Here is a 15,364-nt window from a genome sequence, read left to right as displayed (position 1 = left end):
GCACACAACCAAAACATCTCAGATGTACAGTATGCACACACACATAACGAGTGCATTACCACACACACACACACACACACACACACACACACACACACACACACACACACAAACACACACACACACACACACAGAAGGTCCTTGATACTCTCAAAATAAGATCAACACCCTGCCTCCTCTCTCTCCCCTTCAGAGAAGATATTATAAGTGTGTGTGTTCACCTAGCTACAGATTGCTTTTTTAATTGGTCATTTGATTCAGTCTACTTCCTTATTACAGATAGAGGGGGGGGGGGAGTAGAAAGAAAAGAGAGGAGAGAGATCATCTTCTAAACACCAATCCATAGCCTTTGATCTCTCTCATGTAAAAGGCCCCCCAGTATATATACATGAATGCACACAGAATGTTACTAGAGGGTCTGTGCGTATCCGGTGGTGCTGGGAATTCCCTGGTTGAGTACCCATGATCCTTCTATTTCGTGGCAAGAGAGGGCTCTTAAGGAGTGGTCTGCCCAGTGTGAGAGGAGATGTTTGGGTGTTTCCGTGGGGGCGACCTCGGTGGAGAGTCCAAACCAGGTGTCCTCACTGCGCATTCCCGCTGAGTATGAGGATTTGGCACTTGTGTTTAGTAAATCGAGGGCGACGCGTTTGCCTCCTCATAGACAGGGGGATTGTGCGATAGACCTCCAGGCAGGAGCAGCGCTTCCGCGGAGCCATGTGTATCCTCTGTCCCAAGAGGAGAAGAGGGCTATGGAAACTTACATAGCCAAATCTCTAAGACAAGGATACATACGGCCCTCCACTTCTTCTGCGTTCTCGAGCTTCTTTTTTGTGAAGAAAAGGGATGGAGGGTTGCGCCCGTGCATAGATTACCGTAGTCTCAATCAGATCACTGTGAAGTACAGTTATCCACTCCCTCTGATTGCGACTATGAGTCTTTGCACGGAGCCCGTTTCTTCACGAAACTGGATCTCAGGAGCGCATATAACTTGGTGCGCATTAGGGAGGGCGATGAATGGAAAACGGCATTTAGTACCACCTCGGGTCATTACGAGTATCTCGTCATGCCATACGGGTTGATGAATGCTCCTTCAGTCTTCCAATCCTTCGTGGATGAGATTTTCAGGGACATGCAGGGGCAGGGTGTGGTCGTGTACATAGATGACATCCTGGTTTACTCGCCTACCCGAGACGAGCATGTAGCCCTGGTGCGTCGTGTGTTGGGTAGGCTGTTGGAGCACGACCTGTATGTCAAGGCAGAGACATTTCTGTTTTTCCAGGAGTCGGTCTCCTTTCTGGGTTATCAGTTATCCGCGTCAGGGGGGAAGATGGAGGTTGACCGGGTGTCAGCCGTGCGTAATTGGCAAACCCCAACCACCGTGAAAGAGGTGCAGCAGTTCTTGGGTTTTGCGAATTACTACCGGAGGTTTATCCGGGGTTTTGGACAGGTGGCAGCTCCCATAACGTCTCTTCTGAAGGGGGGTCCGGTGCGATTGCAGTGGTCAGCGGAGGCGGACAGGGAATTTGGGAGACTGAAGGCCCTGGATACCTCGGCTCCAGTGCTTGCACATCCGGATCCCGCCTTACCATTTCAGGTAGAGGTGGACGCGTCTGAGGCCGGTATAGGGGCCGTGCTATCACAACGGTCCGGCACGCCACCTAAACTCCGCCCCTGTGCTTTCTACTCTAAAAAGCTCAGCCCGGCGGAGCGTAATTATGACGTAGGAGACAGGGAGCTGTTAGCCGTGGTTCAAGCCCTAAAGGTGTGGAGACATTGGCTTGAGGGGGCTCAACACCCTTTTCTCATTTTGACTGACCACCGTAACCTGGAGTACATTCGGGCAGCTAGGAGACTGAACCCTCGCCAGGCTCGGTGGAACATGTTTCTAACCCGGTTTGTATTTAAAATCACGTACATCCCTGGGTCCCAGAACGGTAAGGCAGACGCCCTGTCCCGGCGGTATGACACAGAGGAGAGGTCCGTTGAGCCCACTTCCATACTGCCGGAGTCTTGTCTAGTGGCACCGGTAGTGTGGGAGGTCGATGCTGAAATCGAGCGGGCGTTGTGCATCGACCCTAGCCCTCCACAGTGTCCGGTGGGTCGGACGTACGTTCCGCTCGAGGTTGGGGATCGACTTATTTATTGGGCTCACACGTCACCCTCCTCTGGACATCCAGGTATTGGCCGGACTGTGCACTGCCTTAGCGCTAAGTACTGGTGGCCAACGTTAGCCAGGGATGTGAGGGTTTATGTCTCCTCCTGTTCGGTGTGCGCCCAATGTAAGGCGCCCAGACATCTGCCCAGGGGTAAGTTACAACCCCTGCCCGTTCCACAATGACCCTGGTCTCACCTCTCGGTGGACTTTGTTACAGACCTTCCCCCCTCTCAGGGGAATACCACCATACTGGTCGTTGTGGATCGGTTCTCTAAAGCCTGTCGTCTTCTCCCAATGCCAGGTCTTCCCACTGCCTTGCAGACCGCTGAGGCACTACTCACCCACGTCTTCCGGCATTACGGGGTACCCGAGGATATAGTGTCTGATCGAGGTCCCCAGTTCACCTCCCGAGTCTGGAGAGCGTTCATGGAGCGCCTGGGGGTCTCGGTGAGCCTTACCTCGGGGTACCACCCGGAGAGTAATGGGCAGGTAGAACGTGTGAACCAGGATGTGGGTAGGTTTCTGAGGTCGTATTGCCAGGGCCGGCCGGAGGAGTGGGCGAGGTATATTCCCTGGGCAGAGATGGCCCAGAATTCTCTTCGCCACTCCTCCACCAACCTAACCCCTTTCCAATGTGTGTTAGGTTACCAGCCGGTTCTGGCACCGTGGCATCAGAGCCAGATCGAGGCCCCTGCGGTGGATGAGTGGGTAGGGCGCTCGGAGGAGACGTGGAACGCTGCACACGTCCATCTGCAGCGGGCCATCCGTCGACAGAAAGCGAGCGCCGATCTCCACCGCAGTGAGGGGCCGGTGTACGCACCTGGAGATCGAGTCTGGCTCTCGACCAGAAACCTAACCCTCCGCCTGCCCTGCCAGAAGCTGGGTCGGCGGTTTGTAGGGCCCTTTAAAGTCCTGAGGAGATTGAACGAGGTGTGTTACAGGTTACTACTCCCTATTGAGTATAAGAATATTAACCCCTCGTTCCATGTGTCTCTTCTCAGGCCGGTGGTAGCTGGTCCACTCCAGGAAGGTGAGATAGCGGAGACTCCTCCGCCCCCATTGGACATCGAACACAGTTCGGTCCATCTTGGATTCGAGACGTCGGATGGTGGGTCTCCAATATCTTGTGGAGTGGGAGGGGTACGGCCCGTAGGAGCGGTGCTGGGTGCCGAGGAGGGACATCCTAGACCCGTCTCTCCTGACTGAGTTCCACCGTAGTCACCCTACGCGCCCTGCACCGCGTCCTCCTGGTCGTCCCCGAGGCCGGGGTCGGCGCACGGCTGGAGCCGCGCGTCAAGGGGGGGGGTACTGTCACGGAATCTGCCGAGGCTGCTCCTCCTCCTTGCTCGGGCAGGTTTCGGCGGTCGTCGTCCCCGGAATACTAGCTACCACCGTTGTATGTTTCTATGTTCGTTTGCTTTTGTCTGATTGTGGTACACCTGTGGTTAGTTAGCGTTGATTATGTGTCCTATAAGTTCTCGTTTTGTTAGTCTTGTGTTGTGTGTTATTGAGCTTCCTGTCTTCGTGTCTGTATTGGTTTTCCCTCCTTGGTTTTGGAGAGGTTTTCGCACTTGTTGTGCGCGTTAGTATTTTTCCTGTTCATTTACGCCTCTGTGCGTATCGCTCGTCTCCGGGCACTTTTGCTCGTATTGATTCACTAAAGACTGTTGAACGAAGCTTCTGTGTCCTGCGCCTGATTCCCGCACCTTCCACATACAGCACTCCTGACAATGGTCTCCTACCAGAACAAACTACACAGAAAATTACTAGAGGGTCTGTACGTTCTCCTACCAGAACAATCTACATTATTCACCTCGTTAAAGACACCATCGGAAAATCTCTCTCTCTCTCTCTCTCTCTCTCTCTCTCTCTCTCTCTATCAATTTTCAATTCAATTCAACTTAAGGGCTTTATTGGCACGGGAAACATATGTTAACATTGCCAAAGCAAGTGAAGTAGTTAATAAACAAAAGTGAAATAAACAACAAAAATTAACAGTAAACATTACACTCACAAACGTTCCAAAAGAATAAAGACATTTCAAATGTCATCTTATGTGCAAATAGTTAAAGTACAATAGGGAAAATAAATAAACAGACATTTTTTTTTTTTTGGGGGGGGGATGGTTGATCAGCTTAATATTGCAGATAGATTGTAACTTCCATCAATGTAATTGTCTGCATCACTTCCAATCCCCCATGTTTTTTATATATATACTCCCCTTTATTACTTTTCAACCCCGCCATCCTTTCCCTACTTGGGGTAAATTAGTGAACAACAATGCTTAGGCCTCTACTTCCAGCTTATACTTACTATCTACATTTTATGGACACAGTCAATTTTACAATAATTCTATTTTATTTGTTTTTGCTCCTGAACTTCTTCTACTCTCAACCTCTCCGATCATTTTCATGATGTCCATCCGGTTTGCTTCTATATGCCATATCTTTCTAACTGTGCTCTTTCCCAAAAGCTCCCAACATACAACCTATATACTTATTATGGACACAGTATGCTTACATTATTAGTTATCATGTTATTATTTGTTGTTATTTGTTATTAGTCCCATCCTTCAACTCCATTCAACACCTCCCATCTATTTCTTAACACCATCCATGTAGGATTTCTATTTGCCATATATATTTCAACTGTACTGTGATGTTTTACAAAAGTTCTGAACCTTTCTATTCTCATTGCTTCTACAGATTGTGAATTAAAAATAAACATTTTTGCTAAAAGTATTATTATATTATTGATCGATTGACTATGACTTTTCAGATCACCCAGTAATGCCATCTGCAAGGTTAGCTCCAAGTAAATATTGCAATCCTTTAGCCATTCCTGGACCTGTGTCCAAAAACAAGCTACAAATGGACAGAACCAAAACAAATGATCTAATGATTCTGTCTCTTCACAGCAAAATCTGCAGAGCTGGTGTCACGCCCTGGCTCTGGGGACTCTAGTATGTTGAGCCAGGGTGTGAGTTTTCATTTGTTTATGTTCTAGTTGTTGTATATCTATGTTGGCCAGGGTGGCTCCCAATCAGAGACGGCTGTAGCTCGTTGTCTCTGATTGGGAGTCATACTTAGGTAGCCGTTAGGCATTCATTATTTGTGGTTTCTTGTTCTGATTTGGTTTGTGTTATACCGTAGACGTCACGTTATCGTTGTTGTTTTGATCGTGTGATCATTCTAAATAAATAATATGTTCACCTTCAACGCTGCGCCTTGGTCTGCTTCATCATGTGTCAACGATCGTGACAGCTGGGAAGATTGTATCCCCCATATAAATAACATTCTATTGGTAGCAAGAATTTTCAATAAAATTGAATATATTTTTCTCATATAATTTAAAAAAAAACTGTTCGCTAGGCGTAGGCAAGACCATAAGCAAATAGGTAAACTGGGATAATACTAAAGAGTTAATCAGGGTGATTTTTCCACAAATTGACAGGTATTTACCTTTCCATGGTAGCAAGATCTTATCTATTTTTGCTAACTTTCTATTAAAATGTATTGAAATGCGATCATTTATTTCCTTTGGGATATGTATTCCGAGTATATCCACATCACCATCAGACCATTTTAAAATTGATTTTTTAGTGATCCAATACGTAATATAGTACATTTGTCATAATTTGGTTGTAATCCAGAGAGATTGGAAAATGTATCTAGATCCTCTATGAGGCTGTGGAGGGATTCTAGTTGTGGATTTAAAAGAAAACATGAATCATCAGCGTACAATGACACCTTTGTTTTTAAGCCCTGGATTTCTAATCCTCTGATATTATTATTGGATCTGATTTTAATAGCTAACATCTCGATGGCCACAATAAATAGATATGCCGATAGTGGACAACCTTGTTTCACGCCTCTTGACAGTTTAAAACTTTCTGAGAAATAGCCATTATTTACTATTTTACACCTAGGGTTACTATACATGATTTTGACCCTTTTTATAAGAGATTCTCCAAAATTGAAATGCTCCAGGCATTTATATATAAATCCCAGTCGTACTTTATCAAATGCCTTTTTCGAAGTCTGCTATGAATAGCAGGCCTGGTTTCCCATATTTTCCATAGTGTTCTATTGTTTCCAATACTTGCCTTATATTATCTCCAATGTATCTTCCATGTAAAAAACCTGTCTGATTAGAATGAATAATATCCGACAATACCTTTTTAATTCTATGCGCTATACATTTTGCTAGCATTTTTGCATCACAACACTGAAGTTTAAGGGGCCTCCAATTTTTTTAATGGACTGGATCTTTATATTTTCCACTTGTATCCTGTTTCAGTAATAATGAGATCAGACCTTCTTCTTGAGTGTCAGATAATCTACCATTTACATAGGAGTGATTATAACATGCTAATAACGGTCCTCTTAGTATATCAAAAAAGGTTTGCATTGCTACTGAGTAACCCTTCAATTGTTCTCCACTAATTCCCCCGTTAAAGCCCCTCCCCATCCCAAGTTGAGCCGTCATCCCAGTGATCGGCATCCCACCCACGTCCCTCCGGATCCCTATTAAAAAAAATAATGCATATCCTATTTTCCATCATTATCAATTAATATGTGTAATAATGTCGGCAGTTCATACGTAGAATTTTAACATATAACCCGGATTGCCATTGTTTAACATTTAATTTATTGACAAGAAATTATTATCCTAGCAAATAATTACCGTGGTCCTTCCCCACCCCCCCACAACAAATGCCGGACAAACACACACGCACATACTCACATCCTCCAACACACTCAACCCCCCTCCTCCACAATCCACCATCAAATCAGATACTCAACGGCTGTTATATCCCAGAGCCCAACTCAAGAAAGGACCTGATTTACGAGTGCACATACAGTTACAGCTGATTGAGAAAGCATGCAAGATTGAGCAGAAATTGACAACAATGTCAGATTTGATTAATCTACTTAATCTATGTCAAGTCCTAGGTGATGGAGATCAGATCCACCCTCTTCACCTGAGACACAAACACTCTGATCCCCTGTTGTAACCATTTTTCCCAAGCATTTCCGTGCAGTCAGACCTTTGATTATTTTGTGCCACCTGGGCCACAATGATAAACCCCCTCTCTGATTGTCCGAGTGTGACCCCATCCCCATGGGTTACTGCAGCCAGGGTTGCCAGCACTGCCACTACCTGGGTGGGGGTACCCCACCGGAATCCCCACCGGCTAGGTAAAAGGTCGTCAAGGTTCTCATTAGCAGCTTTGAGAATTTCCTTGTATATAATGCTCTCCCATCAGGGGGCGCTGGCTTTGTAGGACCAACCCTGTCAGGCAGGCTCAGAATCTTGAGGGGGCGGTGCTGCTCAAGTAGGTCTCTGATCGCATTTATTTCTCTGTTTAGGCTGCATACTCACAGCAGGTCCATAAAAGAGATGGGAACTTCTCTTTGGTGTATGGGTCACTCAGGTGGGTGTCCAGGATATAGGGTTAGGGATCTTTCCATCATGATAGGACAATAAAAAATTAGATTAGATGTATACTATATTTAGAAATGTATATCCCTCATCTACACAAAATTGAAAGCTCTCTCTCACTACCCCTGCTCATAGACCCCCGTCGGCTCTGGGATATGCAACCCTTTACCCTCTCACTCACTTAACGCCGCACCTTTCCAAACACAAAAATGCACACCACATGGTTGACTACGGAAGAAATGGGCCGAGCGTGCAAACTCACCTGCATCCACACCTGCCGCAAGGGGGAAAGGACGCCAAAGAGAACACAGGACCAACCACAACAACCATCCGCCAAAACAACAACCGCCCGCCAGGCGTAGGCAAGACCATAAGCAAATAGGTAAACTGGGATAATACTAAAGAGTTAATCAGGGTGATTTTTCCACAAATTGACAGGTATTTACCTTTCCATGGTAGCAAGATCTTATCTATTTTTGCTAACTTTCTATTAAAATGTATTGAAATGCGATCATTTATTTCCTTTGGGATATGTATTCGAGTATATCCACATCACCATCAGACCATTTTAAAATTGATTTTTTAGTGATCCAATACGTAATATAGTACATTTGTCATAATTTGGTTGTAATCCAGAGAGATTGGAAAATGTATCTAGATCCTCTATGAGGCTGTGGAGGGATTCTAGTTGTGGATTTAAAAGAAAACATGAATCATCAGTGTACAATGACACCTTTGTTTTTAAGCCCTGGATTTCTAATCCTCTGATATTATTATTGGATCTGATTTTAATAGCTAACATCTCGATTGTCACAATAAATAGATATGCCGATAGTGGACAACCTTGTTTCACGCCTCTTGACAGTTTAAAACTTTCTGAGAAATAGCCATTATTTACTATTTTACACCTAGGGTTACTATACATGATTTTGACCCTTTTTATAAGAGATTCTCCCAAATTGAAATGCTCCAGGCATTTATATATAAATCCCAGTCGTACTTTATCAAATGCCTTTTCGAAGTCTGCTATGAATAGCAGGCCTGGTTTCCCATATTTTCCATAGTGTTCTATTGTTTCCAATACTTGCCTTATATTATCTCCAATGTATCTTCCATGTAAAAAACCTGTCTGATTAGAATGAATAATATCCGACAATACCTTTTTAATTCTATTCGCTATACATTTTGCTAGCATTTTTGCATCACAACACTGAAGTTTAAGGGGCCTCCAATTTTTTTAATGGACTGGATCTTTATATTTTCCACTTGTATCCTGTTTCAGTAATAATGAGATCAGACCTTCTTCTTGAGTGTCAGATAATCTACCATTTACATAGGAGTGATTATAACATGCTAATAACGGTCCTCTTAGTATATCAAAAAAGGTTTGCATTGCTACTGAGTAACCCTTCAATTGTTCTCCACTAATTCCCCCGTTAAAGCCCCTCCCCATCCCAAGTTGAGCCGTCATCCCAGTGATCGGCATCCCACCCACGTCCCTCCGGATCCCTATTAAAAAAAAATAATGCATATCCTATTTTCCATCATTATCAATTAATATGTGTAATAATGTCGGCAGTTCATACGTAGAATTTTAACATATAACCCGGATTGCCATTGTTTAACATTTAATTTATTGACAAGAAATTATTATCCTAGCAAATAATTACCGTGGTCCTTCCCCACCCCCCACAACAAATGCCGGACAAACACACACGCACATACTCACATCCTCCAACACACTCAACCCCCCCTCCTCCACAATCCACCATCAAATCAGATACTCAACGGCTGTTATATCCCAGAGCCCAACTCAAGAAAGGACCTGATTTACGAGTGCACATACAGTTACAGCTGATTGAGAAAGCATGCAAGATTGAGCAGAAATTGACAACAATGTCAGATTTGATTAATCTACTTAATCTATGTCAAGTCCTAGGTGATGGAGATCAGATCCACCCTCTTCACCTGAGACACAAACACTCTGATCCCCTGTTGTAACCATTTTTTCCCAAGCATTTCCGTGCAGTCAGACCTTTGATTATTTTGTGCCACCTGGGCCACAATGATAAACCCCCTCTCTGATTGTCCGAGTGTGACCCCATCCCCATGGGTTACTGCAGCCAGTGTTGCCAGCACTGCCACTACCTGGGTGGGGGTACCCCACCGGAATCCCCACCGGCTAGGTAAAAGGTCGTCAAGGTTCTCATTAGCAGCTTTGAGAATTTCCTTGTATATAATGCTCTCCCATCAGGGGGCGCTGGCTTTGTAGGACCAACCCTGTCAGGCAGGCTCAGAATCTTGAGGGGGCGGTGCTGCTCAAGTAGGTCTCTGATCGCATTTATTTCTCTGTTTAGGCTGCATACTCACAGCAGGTCCATAAAAGAGATGGGAACTTCTCTTTGGTGTATGGGTCACTCAGGTGGGTGTCCAGGATATAGGGTTAGGGATCTTTCCATCATGATAGGACAATAAAAAATTAGATTAGATGTATACTATATTTAGAAATGTATATCCCTCATCTACACAAAATTGAAAGCTCTCTCTCACTACCCCTGCTCATAGACCCCGTCGGCTCTGGGATATGCAACCCTTTACCCTCTCACTCACTTAACGCCGCACCTTTCCAAACACAAAAATGCACACCACATGGTTGACTACGGAAGAAATGGGCCGAGCGTGCAAACTCACCTGCATCCACACCTGCCGCAAGGGGGAAAGGACGCCAAAGAGAACACAGGACCAACCACAACAACCATCCGCCAAAACAACAACCGCCCGCCAGGCGTAGGCAAGACCATAAGCAAATAGGTAAACTGGGATAATACTAAAGAGTTAATCAGGGTGATTTTTCCACAAATTGACAGGTATTTACCTTTCCATGGTAGCAAGATCTTATCTATTTTTGCTAACTTTCTATTAAAATGTATTGAAATGCGATCATTTATTTCCTTTGGGATATGTATTCCGAGTATATCCACATCACCATCAGACCATTTTAAAATTGATTTTTTAGTGATCCAATACGTAATATAGTACATTTGTCATAATTTGGTTGTAATCCAGAGAGATTGGAAAATGTATCTAGATCCTCTATGAGGCTGTGGAGGGATTCTAGTTGTGGATTTAAAAGAAAACATGAATCATCAGCGTACAATGACACCTTTGTTTTTAAGCCCTGGATTTCTAATCCTCTGATATTATTATTGGATCTGATTTTAATAGCTAACATCTCGATGGCCACAATAAATAGATATGCCGATAGTGGACAACCTTGTTTCACGCCTCTTGACAGTTTAAAACTTTCTGAGAAATAGCCATTATTTACTATTTTACACCTAGGGTTACTATACATGATTTTGACCCTTTTTATAAGAGATTCTCCAAAATTGAAATGCTCCAGGCATTTATATATAAATCCCAGTCGTACTTTATCAAATGCCTTTTCGAAGTCTGCTATGAATAGCAGGCCTGGTTTCCCATATTTTCCATAGTGTTCTATTGTTTCCAATACTTGCCTTATATTATCTCCAATGTATCTTCCATGTAAAAAACCTGTCTGATTAGAATGAATAATATCCGACAATACCTTTTTAATTCTATGCGCTATACATTTTGCTAGCATTTTTGCATCACAACACTGAAGTTTAAGGGGCCTCCAATTTTTTTAATGGACTGGATCTTTATATTTTCCACTTGTATCCTGTTTCAGTAATAATGAGATCAGACCTTCTTCTTGAGTGTCAGATAATCTACCATTTACATAGGAGTGATTATAACATGCTAATAACGGTCCTCTTAGTATATCAAAAAAGGTTTGCATTGCTACTGAGTAACCCTTCAATTGTTCTCCACTAATTCCCCCGTTAAAGCCCCTCCCCATCCCAAGTTGAGCCGTCATCCCAGTGATCGGCATCCCACCCACGTCCCCTCCGGATCCCTATTAAAAAAAATAATGCATATCCTATTTTCCATCATTATCAATTAATATGTGTAATAATGTCGGCAGTTCATACGTAGAATTTTAACATATAACCCGGATTGCCATTGTTTAACATTTAATTTATTGACAAGAAATTATTATCCTAGCAAATAATTACCGTGGTCCTTCCCCACCCCCCACAACAAATGCCGGACAAACACACACGCACATACTCACATCCTCCAACACACTCAACCCCCCTCCTCCACAATCCACCATCAAATCAGATACTCAACGGCTGTTATATCCCAGAGCCCAACTCAAGAAAGGACCTGATTTACGAGTGCACATACAGTTACAGCTGATTGAGAAAGCATGCAAGATTGAGCAGAAATTGACAACAATGTCAGATTTGATTAATCTACTTAATCTATGTCAAGTCCTAGGTGATGGAGATCAGATCCACCCTCTTCACCTGAGACACAAACACTCTGATCCCCTGTTGTAACCATTTTTCCCAAGCATTTCCGTGCAGTCAGACCTTTGATTATTTTGTGCCACCTGGGCCACAATGATAAACCCCCTCTCTGATTGTCCGAGTGTGACCCCATCCCCATGGGTTACTGCAGCCAGTGTTGCCAGCACTGCCACTACCTGGGTGGGGGTACCCCACCGGAATCCCCACCGGCTAGGTAAAAGGTCGTCAAGGTTCTCATTAGCAGCTTTGAGAATTTCCTTGTATATAATGCTCTCCCATCAGGGGGCGCTGGCTTTGTAGGACCAACCCTGTCAGGCAGGCTCAGAATCTTGAGGGGGCGGTGCTGCTCAAGTAGGTCTCTGATCGCATTTATTTCTCTGTTTAGGCTGCATACTCACAGCAGGTCCATAAAAGAGATGGGAACTTCTCTTTGGTGTATGGGTCACTCAGGTGGGTGTCCAGGATATAGGGTTAGGGATCTTTCCATCATGATAGGACAATAAAAAAATTAGATTAGATGTATACTATATTTAGAAATGTATATCCCTCATCTACACAAAATTGAAAGCTCTCTCTCACTACCCCTGCTCATAGACCCCGTCGGCTCTGGGATATGCAACCCTTTACCCTCTCACTCACTTAACGCCGCACCTTTCCAAACACAAAAATGCACACCACATGGTTGACTACGGAAGAAATGGGCCGAGCGTGCAAACTCACCTGCATCCACACCTGCCGCAAGGGGGAAAGGACGCCAAAGAGAACACAGGACCAACCACAACAACCATCCGCCAAAACAACAACCGCCCGCCAGGCGTAGGCAAGACCATAAGCAAATAGGTAAACTGGGATAATACTAAAGAGTTAATCAGGGTGATTTTTCCACAAATTGACAGGTATTTACCTTTCCATGGTAGCAAGATCTTATCTATTTTTGCTAACTTTCTATTAAAATGTATTGAAATGCGATCATTTATTTCCTTTGGGATATGTATTCCGAGTATATCCACATCACCATCAGACCATTTTAAAATTGATTTTTTAGTGATCCAATACGTAATATAGTACATTTGTCATAATTTGGTTGTAATCCAGAGAGATTGGAAAATGTATCTAGATCCTCTATGAGGCTGTGGAGGGATTCTAGTTGTGGATTTAAAAGAAAACATGAATCATCAGCGTACAATGACACCTTTGTTTTTAAGCCCTGGATTTCTAATCCTCTGATATTATTATTGGATCTGATTTTAATAGCTAACATCTCGATGGCCACAATAAATAGATATGCCGATAGTGGACAACCTTGTTTCACGCCTCTTGACAGTTTAAAACTTTCTGAGAAATAGCCATTATTTACTATTTTACACCTAGGGTTACTATACATGATTTTGACCCTTTTTATAAGAGATTCTCCAAAATTGAAATGCTCCAGGCATTTATATATAAATCCCAGTCGTACTTTATCAAATGCCTTTTTCGAAGTCTGCTATGAATAGCAGGCCTGGTTTCCCATATTTTCCATAGTGTTCTATTGTTTCCAATACTTGCCTTATATTATCTCCAATGTATCTTCCATGTAAAAAACCTGTCTGATTAGAATGAATAATATCCGACAATACCTTTTTTAATTCTATGCGCTATACATTTTGCTAGCATTTTTGCATCACAACACTGAAGTTTAAGGGGCCTCCAATTTTTTTAATGGACTGGATCTTTATATTTTCCACTTGTATCCTGTTTCAGTAATAATGAGATCAGACCTTCTTCTTGAGTGTCAGATAATCTACCATTTACATAGGAGTGATTATAACATGCTAATAACGGTCCTCTTAGTATATCAAAAAAGGTTTGCATTGCTACTGAGTAACCCTTCAATTGTTCTCCACTAATTCCCCCGTTAAAGCCCCTCCCCATCCCAAGTTGAGCCGTCATCCCAGTGATCGGCATCCCACCCACGTCCCTCCGGATCCCTATTAAAAAAAAATAATGCATATCCTATTTTCCATCATTATCAATTAATATGTGTAATAATGTCGGCAGTTCATACGTAGAATTTTAACATATAACCCGGATTGCCATTGTTTAACATTTAATTTATTGACAAGAAATTATTATCCTAGCAAATAATTACCGTGGTCCTTCCCCACCCCCACAACAAATGCCGGACAAACACACACGCACATACTCACATCCTCCAACACACTCAACCCCCCTCCTCCACAATCCACCATCAAATCAGATACTCAACGGCTGTTATATCCCAGAGCCCAACTCAAGAAAGGACCTGATTTACGAGTGCACATACAGTTACAGCTGATTGAGAAAGCATGCAAGATTGAGCAGAAATTGACAACAATGTCAGATTTGATTAATCTACTTAATCTATGTCAAGTCCTAGGTGATGGAGATCAGATCCACCCTCTTCACCTGAGACACAAACACTCTGATCCCCTGTTGTAACCATTTTTCCCAAGCATTTCCGTGCAGTCAGACCTTTGATTATTTTGTGCCACCTGGGCCACAATGATAAACCCCCTCTCTGATTGTCCGAGTGTGACCCCATCCCCATGGGTTACTGCAGCCAGTGTTGCCAGCACTGCCACTACCTGGGTGGGGGTACCCCACCGGAATCCCCACCGGCTAGGTAAAAGGTCGTCAAGGTTCTCATTAGCAGCTTTGAGAATTTCCTTGTATATAATGCTCTCCCATCAGGGGGCGCTGGCTTTGTAGGACCAACCCTGTCAGGCAGGCTCAGAATCTTGAGGGGGCGGTGCTGCTCAAGTAGGTCTCTGATCGCATTTATTTCTCTGTTTAGGCTGCATACTCACAGCAGGTCCATAAAAGAGATGGGAACTTCTCTTTGGTGTATGGGTCACTCAGGTGGGTGTCCAGGATATAGGGTTAGGGATCTTTCCATCATGATAGGACAATAAAAAATTAGATTAGATGTATACTATATTTAGAAATGTATATCCCTCATCTACACAAAATTGAAAGCTCTCTCTCACTACCCCTGCTCATAGACCCCCGTCGGCTCTGGGATATGCAACCCTTTACCCTCTCACTCACTTAACGCCGCACCTTTCCAAACACAAAAATGCACACCACATGGTTGACTACGGAAGAAATGGGCCGAGCGTGCAAACTCACCTGCATCCACACCTGCCGCAAAGGGGGAAAGGACGCCAAAGAGAACACAGGACCAACCACAACAACCATCCGCCAAAACAACAACCGCCCGCCAGGCGTAGGCAAGACCATAAGCAAATAGGTAAACTGGGATAATACTAAAGAGTTAATCAGGGTGATTTTTCCACAAATTGACAGGTATTTACCTTTCCATGGTAGCAAGATCTTATCTATT

General features: G+C 43.8%; 1 protein-coding gene across 1 annotated transcript in view; it reads right to left on the bottom strand.

Annotated features, from left to right (window-relative positions):
- LOC121567698 (calsyntenin-2) overlaps positions 1 to 15,364 on the bottom strand; it is a 405,076-nt gene that overhangs the window by 4,010 nt on the left and 385,702 nt on the right. The gene's annotated exons all lie outside the window — the stretch shown is intronic.

This window comes from Coregonus clupeaformis, chromosome 6 (assembly GCF_020615455.1).
Source record: "Coregonus clupeaformis isolate EN_2021a chromosome 6, ASM2061545v1, whole genome shotgun sequence".
In the NCBI taxonomy this organism is placed as follows: domain Eukaryota; kingdom Metazoa; phylum Chordata; class Actinopteri; order Salmoniformes; family Salmonidae; genus Coregonus; species Coregonus clupeaformis.
This window is presented reverse-complemented; position numbering and strand designations above follow the sequence as displayed.